We start from the raw sequence: 20,493 nt of genomic DNA, 5'->3' as shown, positions 1-20,493 counted from the left end.
TACAAAACACAAAGCTGAATGACTCTGCTTTTTATTTGCTTTTTACTTTTATTTGCTTTTACACATCTAAGGAGCCTACCACCCCAGAAGCACACGGTTCCCTTCAGACTACAAGGTTTATCCATTAGGTAAAGTCAGATCATAGATCCAGAAATTATATCCTTATATAATAATCAATAGGAAGTTTCTTGCTCCTTGTCACATGGATACACATAAACAAAAATGACAATTATTATCTATTTTCTATTACCCAGTTTCTTCCATGAGAGCAGAGATAGGGAAGTGGTATTCCACTTCCCTAGCCCCACTATCCCCAATGAACAAAATTGAATTCTATTAAGTTCTTTCATAATCATTTAAATGCATTCTTAATTAGATTGCAATTAGATTTAATATATAACAGAGGTGCTTGTTGGTTGTATCTATTGTTCCCAGATTATCGTGTTTACTTGAGTCTAGATTATTATAAGTTAAATTAATTGTATATTGTCCATTTGATTAATTCTTACCTTATCCCCCCAACTAGCTATACAAAGCATGGTTCCCAGTTATCTCGCCCAACATTTACTTTATCCCATCAGGCCTAAAGCCCAGATAAAGTTTCTCATCACTTTTGCTAAATTCAGTTCATTCTTCCTCCATCTCCTACAATTTGTTGTGAAATCCCCACTCTCTCTCTTCCCTAAACCCAGTATTAATTTACAATGAATTTCTCAAAAGATAGCTATGTTCACCCCAAACTCTATAGCAAACTCATAGTATCTTTAATCATCCTTATTGATCAAATGAGATAACATATGTTCTTTACAAACCTTAAAACACTATATATTATACTACAATGTATTATTATATATTTACATTATAGCACTTCTATAATAGCACAGTAAGTTTATAGCTTAATGCAACATATGTAATTTATTTTTTGTCCTGTCTCATTTACAAATAATTAATTTTCAGATAACGTCTATTCTAAACTTATTAGAACTTTGAAAGTGTTCACTAATAATAGCTAGTATTTAAGTTGTGATTTAAGGTTTTCAAAGTTTTTAAGCTACTTGCCCAGAGTCATAGAACTAGTAAAGTATGTGGGGAAGGATTTAAATTTGGGTTTTCCTGATTCCAGGAATTATGCCCTCTAAATGCTACAGATGTCTTAGAAATGAAATTAACAAGACTTAACAACTTAGATGTGGGAGTTGAGGAAAAAGGAAGCATCAGTGATGATGATGCGCTAACAAAGCTGGGTACCCTTCAATGGAACCAGAGAAATGTGGGGCAGGGACAAAGATGATAAGTTAAATTTTAGACATGTTCTAAGGGGACATTCAGGTGAAGTTGTCCTATAAGTAGTTAGAGATGTAGATCCAGAACTTAGGAGGAAGATTGAGACTGGATGTATAGAACTGGAATCATCCATGTAGAAATGATCATTGAAATGCTTGCTTTGGAATCACATAGATTAGCATGGCCCCTGCACAAGGATTACATTTATTTGTGAAACATTTCAAATTTTTACTTGCAATTTGAGCCATTTAAAGACCAATTAAGCTTCCATCTTAAAAAAAAAAATAACTGAAACCACAGGAACAGACAAAATTACTGAGAGTGAAAAACAAGACACAGCCTTACCTTAGCACAGAGCCTTGGGGCTCACCCATACTTAAGAGGTAGGATATTTATGGTGATCAAGCAAAGGAGATTGAGAAATAGTTGTCAGACAGAAAGAGCAGTGTCAGGAGAGAAAAGTGTCATGAAAGCAAAATATATTTCTGAAAGAATATACAGGAAGAAAGGATGATAGATGGGGTCAAATGTTTCAAGTCAACAGGATTTTAACATTTGATAAGCATTTTGAAAGAGTGGTGGAGTCAGATGCCAGATTGCAGTTTTAAAAAACAAATGGGTTAGTAAGGAAGCAGAGGCAGAGATAAGTCTTTCTAAGAATTTGGCATTAAAAAATAGGAGAGATATGAGGCAATATTTTGGGGTGTTTTAAAAGTGAAGTAAATAGAGGCAGTTAGGTGGCTCAGTGAATAGAGCACCAGCCCTAAAGTTAGGAGGACCCGAGTTCAAATTTGACCTCAGACACTTAACATTTCCTAGCTATGTGACCCTGGATAAGTCACTTAACCCTAATTGCCTCAGCAAAAAAAAAAAAAAAAAAAAAAAGTGAAGTAAATGTATTTTTACATGTAATAGGTATTGATGGACTCTAGAGAGGCAGGATGATACTGAAAACCTCATAAGGAAAAATATCTTAGACCCTATCTAAACGTGTTGGGATTTATAGTCTTGAACTACTTGAATCACAATGGAGAATGAATTGAAGGACTACAGATTGCAACAATCAAGTTCTAGATAGGGTTATGTACCTAGATGATGTGAGCCTTCCCTTCTCCCCATCCCATCCTTCCTCCCCACCACCACCCCTAAACATAAAATAAAATAAAAAAGTAAAATGCAGAGTGACTTGGTCCCAGGCAGGGGTGTTCTAGACCCAGCTCTTAATGTCTAGGAAAATCTATTATTAAATTTTCAGTATGAGCATTTATACAAATACTAAAAAGAAGAGATCTATTTTTGTGGATTAGAAAAAAATAAAAATAATTTTAATAATTTGGGTTAAATTTTAAAGTATATCAGGCATTCAAGTTGTTTTTTTTTCCTTTATAGAAAGCTGATTGTTAAATAGAGGTCAAAAGTAGAAGCAAATGAATGGCAGTTAAAAAAATGTAAATTTAAGCTTGATGTATGGAGAAACTTTCCCAACCATTAGATTGAAATGCCTTAGGGATTCCTTTTTTTGTCATCCTGCAAAGGTGGGACTTCTCAGTTTTGTGCTAGATATTCTTGTTTAGGTATGGGTTGGATCAGTTGGTTCCTTGGGCCTCTCCAATTCAGATTCTGTCTTTCTGAAGGAGGGTCTAGAAATGACAGTGAGGATGAAGGGGTCTTCTGTTCAATGGGGTACAAGGCTTGAGAAAAAGAGTAGGCAGCCCTGCAAACTGAGGTAAATGAAAAAAAGTTAAAAAATAAATTTAAATATTAAAAAAAAGAGTGAGGTAAATGATTCAATATCTGCCAGAGAAAACTAGAGTGCTCTAAGGGCCAGAAGATGGATAGTATATGAGAGAAGAGCAGCTAAAATGAATACATTTCATAAGAACTTTCTCATTATTAGGGCAGTTCGAAGGAATATATATAGAGAGCACAAGTCTGAGTTGAATATGAAGGGATAATATCTTAAAAATAAAATTAAAGGGTGAGAGAGGAATGTGCTTGGTGAAAGGAAAAAGAAGAGGTAGTGTGGCATAAATTATTTGCCATAAAAGAAGCAAGAAAAAGCTTTTACAGTAGAGAGAAAAGAAAGGAAGGGGGAGTGAGTGAACATTACTCTCATCAGAATTGGTTCAAAGAGGAAATAACATACACATTCAATATGGATATAGAAATCTATCTTACCTTACGGGAAAGTAGGAAGGGAAGGGGTAATGAGAAGGGGGGAGGGTGATAGAAGGGAGGGAATATTGGAAGAAGGGGTAATCAGAAGCAAAACACTTTTGAGGAGGGACAGGGTGAAAGGAAAGAGACAATAGAATAAATGGGAGAAATATAGTTAGCAATATTAATTGTGAAAAGAGTTTTGAAGCAAGTTTCTCTGATGAAAAGCCTCATTTCTCAAATGTACAGCGTACTGAGTCAAATTTATAAAAAATAAGAACCATTCCTCAAAGATATAAACAATTTTCACATGAAATAATCAAGCTACTTATAGGCATATAAAAATGTTCTCAAAAAAAAATGTTCTCACTATTGATTAGAAAAATACAAATTAAAACAATTCTGAGATACTACCTCATACCTATTAGATTGGATAGTGGGCCAGAGGGAGGAAATGACAAATATTGGTAGGAATATAGAAAAATCTGACTCATTAATGCATTGTTGGTAGTTATGAACTCATTCAGCCATTTTATAGAGCAGTTTGAAACTATGCCCAAAGATCTATAAAATTATATATATCCTTTGACTTAACAATACTACTCTAGGCATGTATCCCAAAAGGGGGGGGAGGGGAAAAACCCATGTGTACAAAAATATTTATTTGTCTTTTTCTCAGGCAAAGAGCTGAAAATTGAGGAGACGGTCATCAATTGGAGAATGGTTGAATAAATTGTGGTATGTTATTATAATGAAATATCATTGTTCTATGGGAAATAATGAGCAGGATGCTCTCAGAAAAACCAGGAAAGTCCTCCATGAGTTCATGCAAAGTGAAATGTACTGTATAAAAAATTATAGCAATGTTGTAGGATGATCAGTTTTAAATGACTTTGCTGATCTCAGTAAAGCAGTGATCCAGGACTACTATGGTGGATTTATGATGAAAAATGCTAACCATACCCAGAGAAATAATTGATTGTATCTGCACACATATTGAAGCATACTTTTTTTAAAACTTTATTTTTCTTGAAGGTTTTTTTGGGGAGGAAAAATTTATGTTTTCTTTTGCAACATGACTTTTATAGAAAATTTTTGCATGACTTCATATGCGCCTTCTCAATGGATGGGGGGGATTGAGGAGGAAAAGAGAGAATAAAATTTTAAAATGAAAAAAAATGAATGAGCTTGTTTATGATGCAATAAGGATCTTGAAGCAAATTGGAAGATTAGGCTGAGAAAAATAAAGACAAGGAAAGGATAAGAAAAATGAGATTAAAGAAGGATGTCAAGGGAAAGCATCTTTTTTCCCCCTCAAGAGAAAGCAAATCAGATCATAGGGATTAAGGGAGCTAGAGATAGAAATCTGTTAACCACAGGATAGGTGATATACCAGTTTATCACAGAAGTCAAACGACTGAATTGGAAGAGAGGAAAGTTGAAGTTCAAGAAGACTGAATGGTAAAGATACACAATGGTAATGGCAGCTGGGAGGGGCCCATAATGAAAAATGCCTTTTGCTTTGGTCAGCCTGCTTACAAATCATTTAGGTGACTCAGCTTTGAATTCAGATCTCTAATGCACAGATTCTTAACCTTTTTTGCATCATGGACCCATTTGGCAATCTGGTGGAAGCTATGGACCCCTTTTTTGAATAATGTTTTTTAAATGCATAAAATAAAATACTTAGGACTACAAAGGAAATCAACCATAGTAAATGCAGTCATCAAAATATTTCTTAAAAACAAGTTTGTCAGGTTACCAGGTTAAAAGCATCCATTCTTATGAATTTGCACATTTTCCCATTATCCAATTTGAATCACTGTAAATTTCTCTCTCTCTCTCTCTCTCTCTCTCTCTCTATCCTTATTGCCATATATATATAATCACATACCAATACACCCAGGAACATAGACACAGCACAGCACAAGTGATACTATTTCTGTCTAAAATTATAAATGCTCTGTCAGCATTGAAACTATGCACAAATTTCCTGAAAGCATTTTATATTTCTAAATTGTCATTCATCCTCATGAGTCTTAAAGAGTTAAGTGCACTATTAACTACAGTCAGAAAAATTCTAAAGTTTCAAAAGGCTCCAGAAGAGTTAAATACTTGACATTAATGTTTTATCAGGATCTTCAAATTAGTCTATTTGCCTTTGTCATCTGAGAAGAGGTTAATAGAAAATGAAAATCATTTTGAGAGAAGGCAGAAGACAAAGGGCTCCATATTATATAAAGCACTCTTCTAAATTATCTCTCACAGACATAAGTGCATTGTAAATACAGTTTTATCTGTTCATGCAACCTTTGTTCCAAAAACTGAGATATCATTTTCTTGATATAATGTCAACTCATGAATTTAACTCATCAATTCACTCTGCATAGTAAGAACAGTAATGACCTTAGAGCCTCATTCTAGGTAAAAGGTAATTCAATGGGAATCATTTTAGCTTTGTCCTATTTACATCATTTAAGAATGAAAAATAAAGTAAAAAATACTTTTATAATGGAAATTTCATAATCTTGGCTAATTATACCAACAGTACTAAGTAGCAACCCACCTGTGGGACTAAGTGCAATTAGATTGATTTATTGATATATTTGTAAGGTTGGGTCAAAATCATCCCATTGCATTTTACTTTAGCTGTCTTAACTAGATGGAAGCATGTCTCAATCAATGAAAGTTATCATTTATGTAGTAGTTAAAGGTTTGCAAGGTATTTATTGTCCCAAAGGTTTTTCACAAATCCCTATTTAATCATTCACTTGTAGACTTTGGACTAAGCAGGGAAAATATATTAAAGCTATTTGATGAAATGAAATGTCACAACAGACAAGAAGTCTGTTCCTATTGGCTGGGGTGGGGTGAAGTATAGAGTCTATATAAAAGTATCCAAAATAGAGTTTCCAAAAATGTGTGAGTTCTCAGCAAAAACCCCAGAGACAAAACTATTTGGAGATGGGGGAATGTGGTTTTTGACCTCAGCCCAATCTTCTCCTGTCTTCCTTTTGAGGAGGGTATTCCAGCTTCAAAAAGCCCAAAGGATGCTGGACTTCCCATCTTCCCATTGACATCCTATCTCTTTCCCAAGCACACTTTGGAAAGTACTTTATCCACTTATCAACCAATGACAATGTCTGTGTTGGGAATCATGGACAGATGAATGTAAAAACAATATGCTTAAGTGGAATATCATGAGCACCCCATAAATGAGAGGAAAAAAAGACTTCCAGAAAATAATGTCTGGGGGGTTATTCTTTGCCACATATCCTAAAATTGAGCCCACTTTCCCTTGGACTCTATACAGTTTTATAACATTGTGATGTTATCTCATTTGATCTACATGTTCTTATTGTGTTGACTTAGTAAATATTCCTTTCTAAAAGTAAATTAAGATTGCACAAATAAGTTGATTCTCAAATTAGAATCTTGTAGGAAAATAGGCAAGAGCTTGAGCCAATAGTTACCCCTGATGATACTGTTACCCTTGGAGCATTGGCAAACCAACTTGTCTGTAAAAATGGAAGTTAGAATAAGGATGTCCCAGAAGTTATATGTGTGGTATTTGTTAGCATTTCTTCCAGATAATAACTCACATTTATGTAGCATTTTGAGGATTGTGAGACATTTTTCTTAAATCATCCTGCATTATCATCCCTACTTCATTCATATTTTTCAAATCAGAGGGCTTAAATGGCTTGTCCAAAATCATAAACTTGGCATACAACAAACTCAGCTTTTTGAACCCACATCTTCTGACTTCTAGTTATTTTTTCTTCCCTTTCCCTCTTTGAAAGTTCCTAAGGCCCTGGGGGAAAAAAAAACCTTATATTAAACCATTTTTTAATCTCCCATTATAGGGATATACTCAAGCCAAATTGGTGATTTTATTGATTAATGGGATCTTCAGATAAGGGACTTCCTTCTACCAGTTCAGATATCTGAAACTGTTGTAGGAGAGAATCGGTCAGAGTAGTGAAGAGAATAGCTGATTTATTTTCAGGTAGGTAATAAAGCCAGTGTATATATAAGAGGCAGTATCTAAACTCAGGGTCTCCAAGGAACATTTTTTTATCCACTAGATCATGCTACCTCTCCCATTATAATGCTAATTATAAATCTGGATTTTTAGAACAAATCAAGCATTTTTCATATAAAATCAACAAAGATATTCTAATGTGCTATTTATAGATTGGAAAGAGAATTTACCCCTTAAAGACTACATTTGATTTTATAATAAATTTGCAAGAAAATGTATCCTGCAGTTAAGGAAACAGAACCTGTTTTGACATCCAAAACTATCAATACAATTCACATAAAGCCTTTGCAAATAAAGAAACGGCTTAAACCTCTCCCTACCACCTCATTCCCATTCAGGTCTAAACGACAGCCTCATTGGACAAAGGGATCAGCACACATGTTGCTATGGTAACTAGAGCAACCTTGTTAAAGTTAACAAATAAAATTATCTTGCCGAAGAGATGTCCCCAAAGGATTTTATTAAATCAAACGGAAATAATATCCCAAGGCTCTTTTTTTCTTTCGAAAACCACTTTTCTTTGGTTTACCAAAACGTGTACCTTAGAGGTGACAAAGAGCTATGATTGCTATAAAACCTTAGTTGGCTGTGTGATTCTATGCAGATGAAAGCTCAGGTTTGGTTTGTTCCTTTAGGTTAGATCATACGGTTACTGCTTGGCTGCTGCAGTTAGTTTACAATTGTCTTTTTATTGTGGGGATAGAAAGAAGGTCCAAAATAAAATCCTAATTCTTAAGGGAATTTTTAAAAAGTGCCTTGGATCCTCTCCCCACCCAAACCTGTCACCCTTGGTAGAAGATGAACATAAGATATTTCAAGCAAGGTAAACATTTTCTTTCTCTCTATTTCACATACACACACATACCCACCCACACACCCACACACGCTTTCTCAATAAGAAGCAGGGAACCTGGGGTTTCTGTGTATAGCTAGATACTCCCTGCCAAGCCAAACAATGCTATATGCTCAAGACACCCTGTGGGAACTTACAGGAGCAGCAGGAAAACTGGCTAGTCCTTCATTCATTCATTCATTTATTTATTTATTTTAGGTGAAAGCTTGTACACTTGTTTTCTTTTTTGCAAGATCAAGGTTAATATACCTCATTTACCAGTATGAGTAACAAACTTAACAGGACATAGGGCAAAGAAAGTAGTGTATTTTTACATCATTTTACCATCTTCCTCCCACCTTCAGCATCTACCTGCTGATGATGCACAGAACTGGACTACTGACGATCTTGACGTAAAAGGAGAATCACCAGTACTATAGATGTGTTACCATTTAGTGAACCTTAGTGAAGCACCCCATCTTGAACCCCACATCTGCTGCTTGACACTGTGGTTCTGAAGTGCATGGATTTCATAGGGAAGCTGTCTTTGACATGATAAATGTATTCCTGTATAAAAATACAGCAATCCTTTTTGAGGAGAAACAGGTTAAGAAGGAAATGAATCACAGAATCATGAATTTATGTGAGGAAGTTGTACTTAGGCATAGAGGCAAGGCTTTTTACGTGTTAGGCAAGTGGGCACAGAAATATTTATTTCTCTCGTGATCATATGGGTTATAATGGGTGGAAAGGGTTTAAAGAAATTGATACAGGCAAGAACTGAAAAGGGATTGACTGGAAAAATGCAGACCTTTTACAACAGCCTTAAGATCCAGGCTTCTTGAAGGATTAGTTAGAAGAGATAATCCCGGATTGATAATATTGCCAACTCATTTATTTACCCCTACAGAAGAATCATATACCCATCACATCTGCCACCACTGCTGGAGGACTGCAAATTCAGCTTATTCATCAGAGTTTAGCCAAGCAAGCATCCTATTGTCTAATGCCTAAAGATCAGACGTTTCAATCTAGAAACGAGATTTATCTCCAAAAAGACGGATTGGGTGGGACCACTTCCTTTGGTACTGAGCAGTTTCTAAGGTTCTATAGGAGAGCTACAATCCAAACATCCACTCACCCATATATTTACAATTTCCCAATGTTCTTAACAAATCTAGTGGAGACCCCTAGTGTTTGCTTTTAAATTACAGCTTAGTTAAAAAACAAAAACAAAAAATTAAAAAACGGGTCATTTCAGGAGAGGTTACATTGGCATTTGCAAACCTGATAGACTCTGGATGAATCTTATTACAAATAATTTTTGGGGGGGAGATCGAGGCTCCTTATCCCCCACTAACCCAAATGGCTTATTGCTGAGCAATAAACAAGTAGATAAAAAGGAGTTTTGAATTGCTTTACTCTTATTGCTTAGCTTTAGCTATCTTTTTTTTTTTTTTTAACATTTTTTGTCCTATACAGTTCCTTTATTTAATTTTGATTTTTCTTCTTCCTAGATGGATTTACTATAACAAGAGCATTAGCTGACATCTTTCAGGTTCAAAACCATGCTTGGAAATGTGATTTGAACAAGGCTTTGGTTTTCTCCTTTGAAAATGTAAAATTGACCTTTGTGTAAAGAAAAACAAAAATTTATAGTAGCTTTTTTTGCGGTGGCAAAGAATTGAAAATTGAAGGAGATGCTTGTTAATCTTGGAATAGCTAAATAAGTTGTGGTATATGGTTGGAATACTATTGGTATATGTAGAATATTATTATAATGAACAGGATGCTTTCAGAAAAACCTGGAAAGTCTTACATGAACTGATACAAAGTGAAGTGAGCAGAACAAGGAGAATATTGTATATGGTAACAGGGATATTTTTAAAATATATTTTATTTTTCATTTATGGTATAAGACAAACTTTTCAACAATAAAGTAATAAAAAACACATGAATGCAAATATACTATGTACAATTTACTATTCCTTTTAAATAAAGTTATCATCTCTTTTTCCCCTTTTTTCTTCCTTCCCTTTTCTCCTCCATAGAAATGACTACCGTTAGACTCAAATTGTGTATGTGTGTATATGTGTACAAAATCATTCTATAAATATTTCTATTTATCAGTTCTTTCCTAAATGCAGATAGAATCTTCCTTCATATGCTTTGGTAGTTAATTTAGGTGTTTATAATAGTCAAAATGACTTAGTAGTTCAAAGTTGTTCTTTTTTTCAAAGTTGTTCTTAAAACAACATTGATATTATGTAATGATCAACTTAGTTGTTCTCAGCTATACAAAGAACCAAGACAATTCTGAAGGACTTAATATGAAAAATGCTATCTACCTCCAGAGAAAGAACTGATAGAGTCTGAATGCAGATCAAAGCATGTTTTTTTTATTTTATTTTTGAGAGGGGATTGTTGATCTGTGTTTTCTTTCACGTTATTAATATGAAAATATGTTTTATACGACCATATATATGTAACTTACATAAGAAGAAAATGTAAAATTGTAGCTTTACCTTTTAGGTAACTGCAATGGAAATACTTAGATATTTATTTTGGTTAAGTATCAGAGAGTATGACTTGCTCAAAAGATTTGTCTAAAGTGGATTGTTTCTCAAAAAATTATATACAGGTCTGGTTGTAAAAACTGGCAATGGCATTTAAAATAGCTTAATAAAATTAGAAATAAGTAGAGAGATAAAGAACTACTACTATGCAGCTGTTGGCAGGAAAATCTAGGATCACAATTAAGCAAAAGGCCAAACTGGAAAATGGCTTAGGAGGAAGATAAACTGTGCTTGGCAATGAGGTAGTTGTACATCTGATGTCCTAGAACCAAATTATATGAAGAATATATTTTTAAAATGCATAGACCTTAAGCCATGTGGAACTCAAGATGAAATTTGCATAAATTGGATATTGCAGTTCACATATCTTGACATAAAGCATTTTTAACTCATTATAAGAAGAAATAAATTAACTTACGAGGCAAACAAACAGGAGGGGAAAGAAGACTTAATAGAATTAAATGTAAAAACTAATGAGGTAACCTAATTAGAGATGGAGAGGAAAGGTCTAGCAACTTAATATAAAATAATGAAATATGATTTAGAGACAAAAATATAGGATTAAATTATCAGAAGTGGACCAGAAGGAAAATGATTAAATCAAGGCAAGGAGGATCCCCTAACTTGCAGCAGAGATTATCTAAGTCATAAGAGATAAACGAAGAATTGTAGAAAATGGAACTGCAACGTCAAAGGAAGGAACTAAAATTAGAATTAGGATTAAATGTGATTTTGACTTGCAACTCAATAAAAAAATGCAAAAAAGAAGTACTGGGCACTAGAAGATAAAGCCATAAGGGATTAAAAAAAAAAAAAAACAGAGAGAAAAGAAAAAAAAAGGCAGCTATGAAATCACCATCCTTTAACTGCTACTAGGCCAGCAAAATACTACATTGTACTGATATGCCAAGATTTTGTGGCCGAATACTTAACTGACCTCCATCCCAGCCCACTGGCTCCAGTTTCCAATACTGACAGTTTGTCAGTAGCAAAAAGAACATCTAGGCAATCTTTGCCAATAAATACCAGATACCACATAAATCCAAAAATCAATACAAAATCTTCTGTGGGAGGCTCTAGCAAAAGCCTTCAAAAGAACTAATAAGATATTGGATGAGCAAGCCCAGGTTGTGGAAATAGAAATCCTTTAGGTCTCTTAGGATTTAGGAAAAAGAGAGACAGAGAAAGACTCGAGAGATTGGGGTTGCTAGAAGTATAGAACCTCTCAATTTTGCCTGAAGGATAAATATCATGGTCTTTATCACAGGAGAAAGGGCAAGCTCAATCTATACTAATCTATACTCTCCATTTAGAACAAGCTTATCTAGGGGCCAAAAGGACCATGGGGGTGAGTGGTGGGAATCTAGAAATAGATTAGAAAAGTAATTAAACTAGTTTTTTTTAAGTATAAGAAATTTCTCTAGGGCTATGGATCTAGTGCTGGAAAGAACCTCAGGGGTCATCTTTTATTCAATCTCTTCATTTATAGATGTGGAAAACAGAAGTTAAGGAACTTGTCCATTCATGGTCCCTCAGGTAGTTAACTTCATATCTGAACCTAGAGCCTTTGATTCCAGAGCCAGGGATCTGGATAATGTTAATAATATGTGAAAGGGTCTGCTTCGGTCCAAATTGCAAGTTGCTGTTTTTGTTTGTTTGTTTGTTTGAATGGGGACTGGAACCTCTCACAGAGAGTTTAGATACCCCAAACTCTTAAATATACTGGGGAAGAGTGACATATACCAGACCTGGCTTTCTAGATAGTTAAGGCCAAGGGTAATCAGTGTCATATTAGTATTGGCAACAGGAAAGACAATCTGAAAATCAGTCCAGTGAATAAAATTCTCTGCAGAGATCAATCTTCTCCTGGATTTGGAGAGATTTTGAAAGACTTTGAAGTTTGATTTAATAAATGCTAGCATCTAGATATTGATTTAGAAAAGAAATACTTGTTTGAAGGCCTTGATAGAACTCCCTGGCAAATTAATAATTTAGCATTTTAGTCTAAAATTTACAGATACTGTGGAATTGATGGATTTCAAAATTAAACAAAAACAGGAAAGATACACCATTGCAAAGCAAAACCTGTCTATGCAAACTCAAAGACCCCAGCTTTTGGGATAAGAACTCACTGTTTGACAAAAACTTCTGGGAAAATTGGAAATTAGTATGGCAGAAACTAGGCATTGATTCACATCTAACACTGTACACCAAGATAAGGTTAAAATGGGTTCGTGACCTAAGCATAAAGAATGAGATTATAAATAAATTAGAAGAACATAGGATAGTTTACCTCTCAGACCTGTGGAAGAGGGAGGAATTTATGACCAAAGAAGAACCAGAGATCATTATTGATCACAAAATAGAAAATTTTGATTATATCAAATTGAAAAGTTTTTGTACAAACAAAACTAATGCAGACAAGATTAGAAGGGAAGCAATAAACTGGGAAAACATCTTTACAGTCAAAGATTCTGATAAAGGCCTCATTTCCAAAATATATAAAGAATTGACTCTAATTTATAAGAAATCAAGCCATTCTGCAATTGATAAATGGTCAAAGTATATGAACAGACAATTCTCAGACAAAGAAACTGAAGCTATTTCTAGTCATATGAAAAGATGCTCCAAGTCATTATTAATTAGAGAAATGCAAATTAAGACAACTCTGAGATACCACTACACACCTGTCAGATTGGCTCAAATGACAGGGAAAGATAATGTAGAATGCTGAAAGGGATGTGGGAAAACTGGGACACTGATGCACTGTTGGTGGAATTGTGAATACATCCAGCCATTCTGGAGAGTGATTTGGAACTATGCTCAAAAAGTTATCAAACTGTGCATACCCTTTGATCCAGCAGTGTTATATCCCAAAGAGATTTTAAAGAAGGGAAAGGGACCTGTATGTGCAAGAATGTTTGTGGCAGACCTCTTTGTAGTGGCCAGAAACTGGAAACTTAGTGGATACCCATCAATTGGAGAATGGCTGAATAAATTGTGGTATATGAATATTATGGAATATTATTGTTCTGTAAGAAATGACCAGCAGGATGATTTCAGAAAGGCTGGAGAGAATTATATGAACTGATGCTGAGTGAAATGAGCAGCACCAGAAGATCATTACATACTTCAACAACAATACTATATGATAACAATACTATATGATGATCAATTCTGATGGATGTGACCCTCTTCAACAATGAGATGAACCAAATCAGTTCCAATAGAGCAGTAATGAATTGAACTAGCTACACCTAGGGAAAGAACTCTGGGAGATGACTATAAACCACAACATAGAATTCCCAATCCCTCAATTTTTGTCCTCCTGAATTTTTGATTTCCTTTACAGTTAATTGTACACTATTTCAAAGTCTGATTCTTTTTGTACACCAAATAACTGTATGAACATATATACATACATTGTATTTAACTTATACTTTAACATATTTAACATGTATTGGTCAACCTGACATCTGGGGGAGAGAGTAGGGGGAAGGAGGTGAAAAAAATGGAACACAAAATTTTGCAATTGTCAACGCTGAAAAATTACCCATGTATATATCTTGTAAATAAAAAGCTATAATAATAAAAAAAAATTATGTCTATGTCTATGACTGTCTATGACTAAGTAGTTAAGTCTTAAGGAATTACCAAAGGCGCACAAAGTTTAAATTACTTATACATAATTGTGTAGATCTAATGTTCAAATTTGAGGTTTCAGTTGAACACTCTATTCTCTATATCATGCTGCCCCTTGAAAATTACAATTAGATAGAAAAATAAAGTCTAATTCAGTATATTCTACCAGTTGTTAATAATTGTGAAGTCTGCCTTAAAGTTGTCTCCATTGTCTTCTCGGTCTACATTAAATTTGGGCACATATGGTTTGAAATAAAATTATTCACCTATGAAATATTTCATTGAGAACAAAAATTGGTGAGCAACAATATCTAACTTTTTAAGCTGTGACAAACATCAATGTTGAGTACCATATACTGTGTGTGTGTTTGTATGTATGTATGTAAAATAGAACCACAATGGAGTACCAAAATTGGAAAACATATACATGTACTATTTCATTCACTGGAAAAACGTATCCAATAATTCAACAATACTTTATAGTATATACTTATCATATATTTACTATAATATTATTTTGAAAACCTACCACCTTTCTCTCCTCAACAACTTGAAATAAACCTATAGAGCATCTTTATAATTTAGCATAAGAATTCTCTGCTTAAGGACTAGAAGATCATTATATACTTCAGTAACAATACTATATGATGATCAATTCTGATGGATCTGGCCCTCTTCAGCAATGAGATGAACCAAATCAATTCTAAGGGAGCAGTAATGAACTGAACCAAATACACCCAGTGAAAGAACTCTGGGAGATGACTAAGAACCATTACATTGAATTCCCAATCCCTATATTTTTGCCTGCCTGCATATTTTTTTTAAATTTCCTTCACAGGCTAATTGTACAATATTGCAGAGTCTGATTCTTTTTGTACAGCAAAATAATGGTTTGGACATGTAAACTTATTTTGTATTTAATGTATGCTTTAATATATTTAACACGTACTGGTCATCCCACCATCTAGGGGAGGGGGTGGGGGGAAGGAAGGGAAAAATTGGAACAAAAGGTTTGGCAATTGTCAATGCTGTAAAATTACCCATGCATATAACTTGTAAATAAAAAAGCTATAATAAAAAAAAAGAATTCTCTGCATATATTTTAAAGATCTAAAATTCTAGAACCATTTTAATTGAGAACCTCAGGCAAATGAAAATGATAATGTGGATTTTTAGCTAAACAGGTATCAAAAGTATGTAGAAGAATTTTATGTTTTTGCTTTGATCTCCTGTAAGCAAGAATCTAATAGCTATAGAGAATTTATAAGGATAAGAAGCGAAAATTGCTCAGGGAAGATGAAATAAAAACCAACATTTCTTATGTGCATAAAATCAAATTTCTATGGACTATATGAGGCATTATATTTCATTATGAGTAAGCAGATGTTGAATACTAAGGAGAATTCAGTAGAGTATGCATAATGTAGAATTAGGGAAACTAGGGAATGAAAACTAGAACTACATTATACATTTTCAAGTGCACAAAAAGGAAAGGAAATGACTTAAAACACACATAGATATAAATGTTTAATATGTCTTCATATAAAAGTCTCAGTCAAAACAAGATGCTGAACTTAAAATTCCATTTTCTAAGTTTATTTTAAGGTGCTGTTCTTTGTGCAGAAACACTGTCTATATAAACTTTCCCTTGTTGTTAAGACATGTCATGGAAAAATTATTGTGGGGGAAAAATCTAATGATGGACTTGAAAAATGCAATATAGAAAATTAATTTAGTGATATACTAGTTTTCTTGTGATAAAAGATTAAGAAAATTTTGGCCCTGGGGCTAAATAGTTGAATTTTAAAAAACTGAAGAGATAAATATTAAATATGGCAGCAGAAAGGGGACTTGGGTCCCTTTTAAATCACTGGCAAAGTTACTGCTCTGGGCAAAATAATTATTTTTTAAATTTAATTTTAAAAAATCCTATTCATTCATTTTATCATTTTAACAAATAAAAAACAACTGAGAAAAGCTAGAATGTAATCTGGCAAAAATTAGATTTATACCAAAATCTTATACTGTATTCCAAAATACATTCTAAATGTATATATGACCTTGATATTAGAGATCATCCTATTAAAAAAATTTAGAAGAGAAGATCATATATCTCTCACAATTATCGGTAGGTAATATATTCTTAACCAAACAAGAAATAGAGACAATTATGAACGAGAAAACAAATAACTTTAATTATATAAAACTGAAAAGCTCCTTAGCAAGCAAAATATATCAAGGAAAACAAGGGAAGAGATCAAAAAAGAAAAACATCTTTGTATGATATTTCTCTGATAAGAGTTTTATATCTAAGACATATTAACAATTAATAAATATATGTAAATATAAGGTTATATAATACACACACACATACATACATATTCTTTGTTAAATAGGATGACTTTCTGGGAAGGGGAGGGATATTAGGGAAATTATATGATATAAAAAACCAAAAGACATTAATAAAAAAAACTTATTTATAACAAAAAATATGAGAAGTGGCCTTCCAAGTTTGTCAAATAAGAGGTTCTTTTGGTTATATGTAAGTTTAGGAAGTTGAGGTAACATCTTACTTGAGATAAGTTACCTCAACTGCTAATTCTTGTTTTTCCCCAATAATAGATTAAGTGGAGAGAGAGGACAGATATGTTAACATGGATAAAGTTAAATTTAACAAATGTAAAGAGTATTTGCTATGGTTCACCACTCATACTAATATTATCACAGAATAACTGGAATATGAAACAAGGGAACATGTTCTTGAGGCAAGCCTATGACAGGAGAACCACTTTGGATCTTTAAAAGGATGGAAAATTGTAGGCTTGGAGAAATCACTCCAATCCATAGTACCTACTATGTGGCAGGCAATGCCTAGATAGATAGATAGATAGATAGTAGATAGATAGATAGATGGATAGATGGATAGATGGATAGATGGATGGATAGATAGATAGATAGATAGATAGATGGATGGGATATATATATATATATATATATACACACACACATATACCTGGAGGCATAATTAATAAAAAGAAAGTCTCTGCCTGCAACAATCTAAAGGGGGAAATAACACAAAAAAGGAGAAAGGAAAGTGGGGGGGGCACAATTGGGGGAATAGTGAGGGATGAAACACCAGGAAGCATCTTGTTTGGTAGAATTGAAACTAAGTTGGTCTGTCAATAAAAAGTTATTATAATAAAAAAAGAAAGAAAGAAACTAAGTTGTGCAGCAGATGCAAAGTGAGATGAACTGAGACTTTGGTTCCTATCTTCTAGTCTAGAAAAGGACTTTGGTACTCTACCCTCCTACAGTAACCCAGAGGGGAGAGAAGATTGAGGGAGGTGGAGTCATATCTTGAGTTAGCACTCTGGTGGTAAGTTTGGGAGTGATGAGCTTATCCTGGGAGAGACATCTGGTTCTATTGAATTGAAATGAGGGTCAATTAGAATTGAGCCTAATTATCCCCCTTCTCTAGCAATGATCAAATAATGAAAGACTGGAAGTCCCAAACAGCTCAGATGATAAACATAAGAGCAGCAAGCCAGGGAGAACAGAGAGAAGCTGCCTTTGAGCAGGGTCAAGTTGTTGACACTTTTCATTTTGTTAGCAGTGTCAGGAGGCTTGAATTAAGCCCCTGGACTGCATTGTAGATTTAGGAGTTGTAGGGAACTTTAGAGGCCATCTAGTTCAATTCCTTATTTTACAGATGAAGAACTAAAGCTAAGAGAAGCTGATTAATTTGCCCAGAGTCATTCAGCTGTTAAGCGTTTGAGGTTAATTTGTACCCAGACCTTCTTAATTCAAAGCACGATATTCTATCCACTGTGTCTTGCTCCCTCTAAGATCAAGGAGACAACAAGAACAACACTTTGCCTCTGAGAGAAGCTGGTAGTGAGAAGCAACAGTCCTTTTTAAACATAAGCTAATTAAACGTGGTATTTATATAATGATATTCTGTTCAAAAATATTTGATCAACATCAATGAAGGGAAGGAGGTTGGAGCTAGTTGGAGAGGCTGAATCCTTAAGACCTATATACAGAAATACTCAAGATTAAAGAGACAAACACTATCTTCCTTGTTCTGAGTCAGAAAACATAAATATGCGACTACTCCCCAAAAAAGTATGGTGTGTGTGAGGACATGTGCTTGATCTGGTCTTTACTACCAAACAGTAACGTTCTGTGCCCTGAATTCTGCACCTTAAGTTGTGATATGTGCTTGTTTAGGATAATTTGTTTTTTCCACTTTGAATTTTAAGTCTGCTGGAATTTTTTTTTTAAAGTTTTTTTTGTTGTTGCTCTTTCTCAAATGTCGTTCTGTACAGAATTGCAACATTTATTTGAATCTCTAATTTTATGCTGTGTAGAAGGCTGGAACTCTGAAAAAATCTATTTAAATCTAAGACAGCAGAACACAAGGCTAATTACCTACTCAAGGTGTGATAATGGTTCTATAAACATATGGTGATGTGATGGCTCTCCTCAGGATTGGCACTTGCTGAATGTGTTGTGATGAGATAATCAGAGGCAAGGGCTGAGGGAAAGGGTCAGAGCCTCTCTAAAGCAGCACACTGAGGAGAGAGGACTTCAGGCTCCAGACTCCAGGGTCCAGGATTCATCTTTGACAAGCTGCCATGCAGCTTGCCTGCCTCCTTCACTTCTCCTCCTAAAGACCAAAGACTTTGACTAATCCTGATTCTGACTGATCCTGAAGCCCTCCAGAGAGCTAACCCGATCATTATAATGCTGAAAATGGGTCTTCATTACTTTGCACGTTGCTGTGACTAAGGGCTGGTATTGGTTGTGATTGTTATTTAAACTGAAAAAAAAATGGGTGTTAAATATTTGGAGCTTGGTGAAATGCATTAATCTCCATAAAAGGATTTAGATATTAGAGACACTCCTATGTGAAAGGGCGATTTCAGAGGACAAAATTTAAACTCCTTAGCCATATTGAAAAAGGTTCTAAATCACTAATTGTTATTGTTCAGTTGTTTCAATCATGATCCCATTTGGGATTTTCCTGACAAAGATACTGGAGTAGTTTGCCATTTCCTTCTCCAGCTCATTTTACATATGAGGAAACTGAGGGAAACAGTGACTTGCCTAAGGTCTGCATGGCTAGGAAGTGTCTGAGGTCAGATTTGTAGTCAGGAAGAAGAGTCTTTCTGACTTTCAGGTCTGGCATTCTACTCACTGTGCCATCTAGCTCTCCTTAATAGAGAAATACAAATTGAAGTGATTCTGAGGTCCTACCTCATAACCATTAGATTGATGGGGAAATGACAAATGGAAGGACCTCAAGAAAACTGTTTTGTTTAGACCCTATTGGTAGATTTGTGAATTAGTTCAACCAAACTTCATAGCAACTTGGAATTATACCCCAAAAGTCACTAAACTACACATACTCTGATCCTGAAATACCTCGACTAGACCTATACCAATGGAATCAATGAAAGAGTAAAGGACCCATGTGCACAAAAATATTTATAGCAATTCATTTTTAGTATTAAAGAACTGAAAAGCAAGGGAGTGCCATCAACTGGGGAATGCATGAACAAGAATATGAATATATTCATATATAATATATGAATATAATATAGTACAGAGAGCCCTGAAAAGATTTGAATGAACTGATACATAATGGAATGAGCAGAACCATGAAACAAGTTATGCAATAATAGCAAAACTGTAAGAACAACTTTGAAAAACTTTAGAACTCTACTCAACATAATGACCAGTCATGAGTCTATAAGAGCAATGAAAAAGCATGCTAATGTCAAATGTCCAAAGAGCCACAGCAGCTCTGCAACTACTGTTATCCCATGTGAGCTTTCTAATTTTTAGAGTTATATAAATGACCTTTCTGATTTTTTAGAGTTATAAAAACTGCCTCTAACTCTAAAATTGAAAGAAAACCAAACCAAAAAGCTTTCTTTATGTTGTTGGAGGAC

At 34.3% G+C, this 20,493-nt stretch overlaps 1 pseudogene; it reads left to right on the top strand.

Moving 5' to 3' along the window:
• The first annotated feature begins 1,413 nt into the window (after window positions 1-1,413).
• Window positions 1,414-1,514, top strand: LOC111720457 (annotated as a pseudogene).
• Window positions 1,515-20,493: the final 18,979 nt, after the last annotated feature.

Source organism: Sarcophilus harrisii, chromosome 4, assembly GCF_902635505.1.
Source record: "Sarcophilus harrisii chromosome 4, mSarHar1.11, whole genome shotgun sequence".
Taxonomy (NCBI): Eukaryota; Metazoa; Chordata; class Mammalia; order Dasyuromorphia; family Dasyuridae; genus Sarcophilus; species Sarcophilus harrisii.
This window is presented reverse-complemented; position numbering and strand designations above follow the sequence as displayed.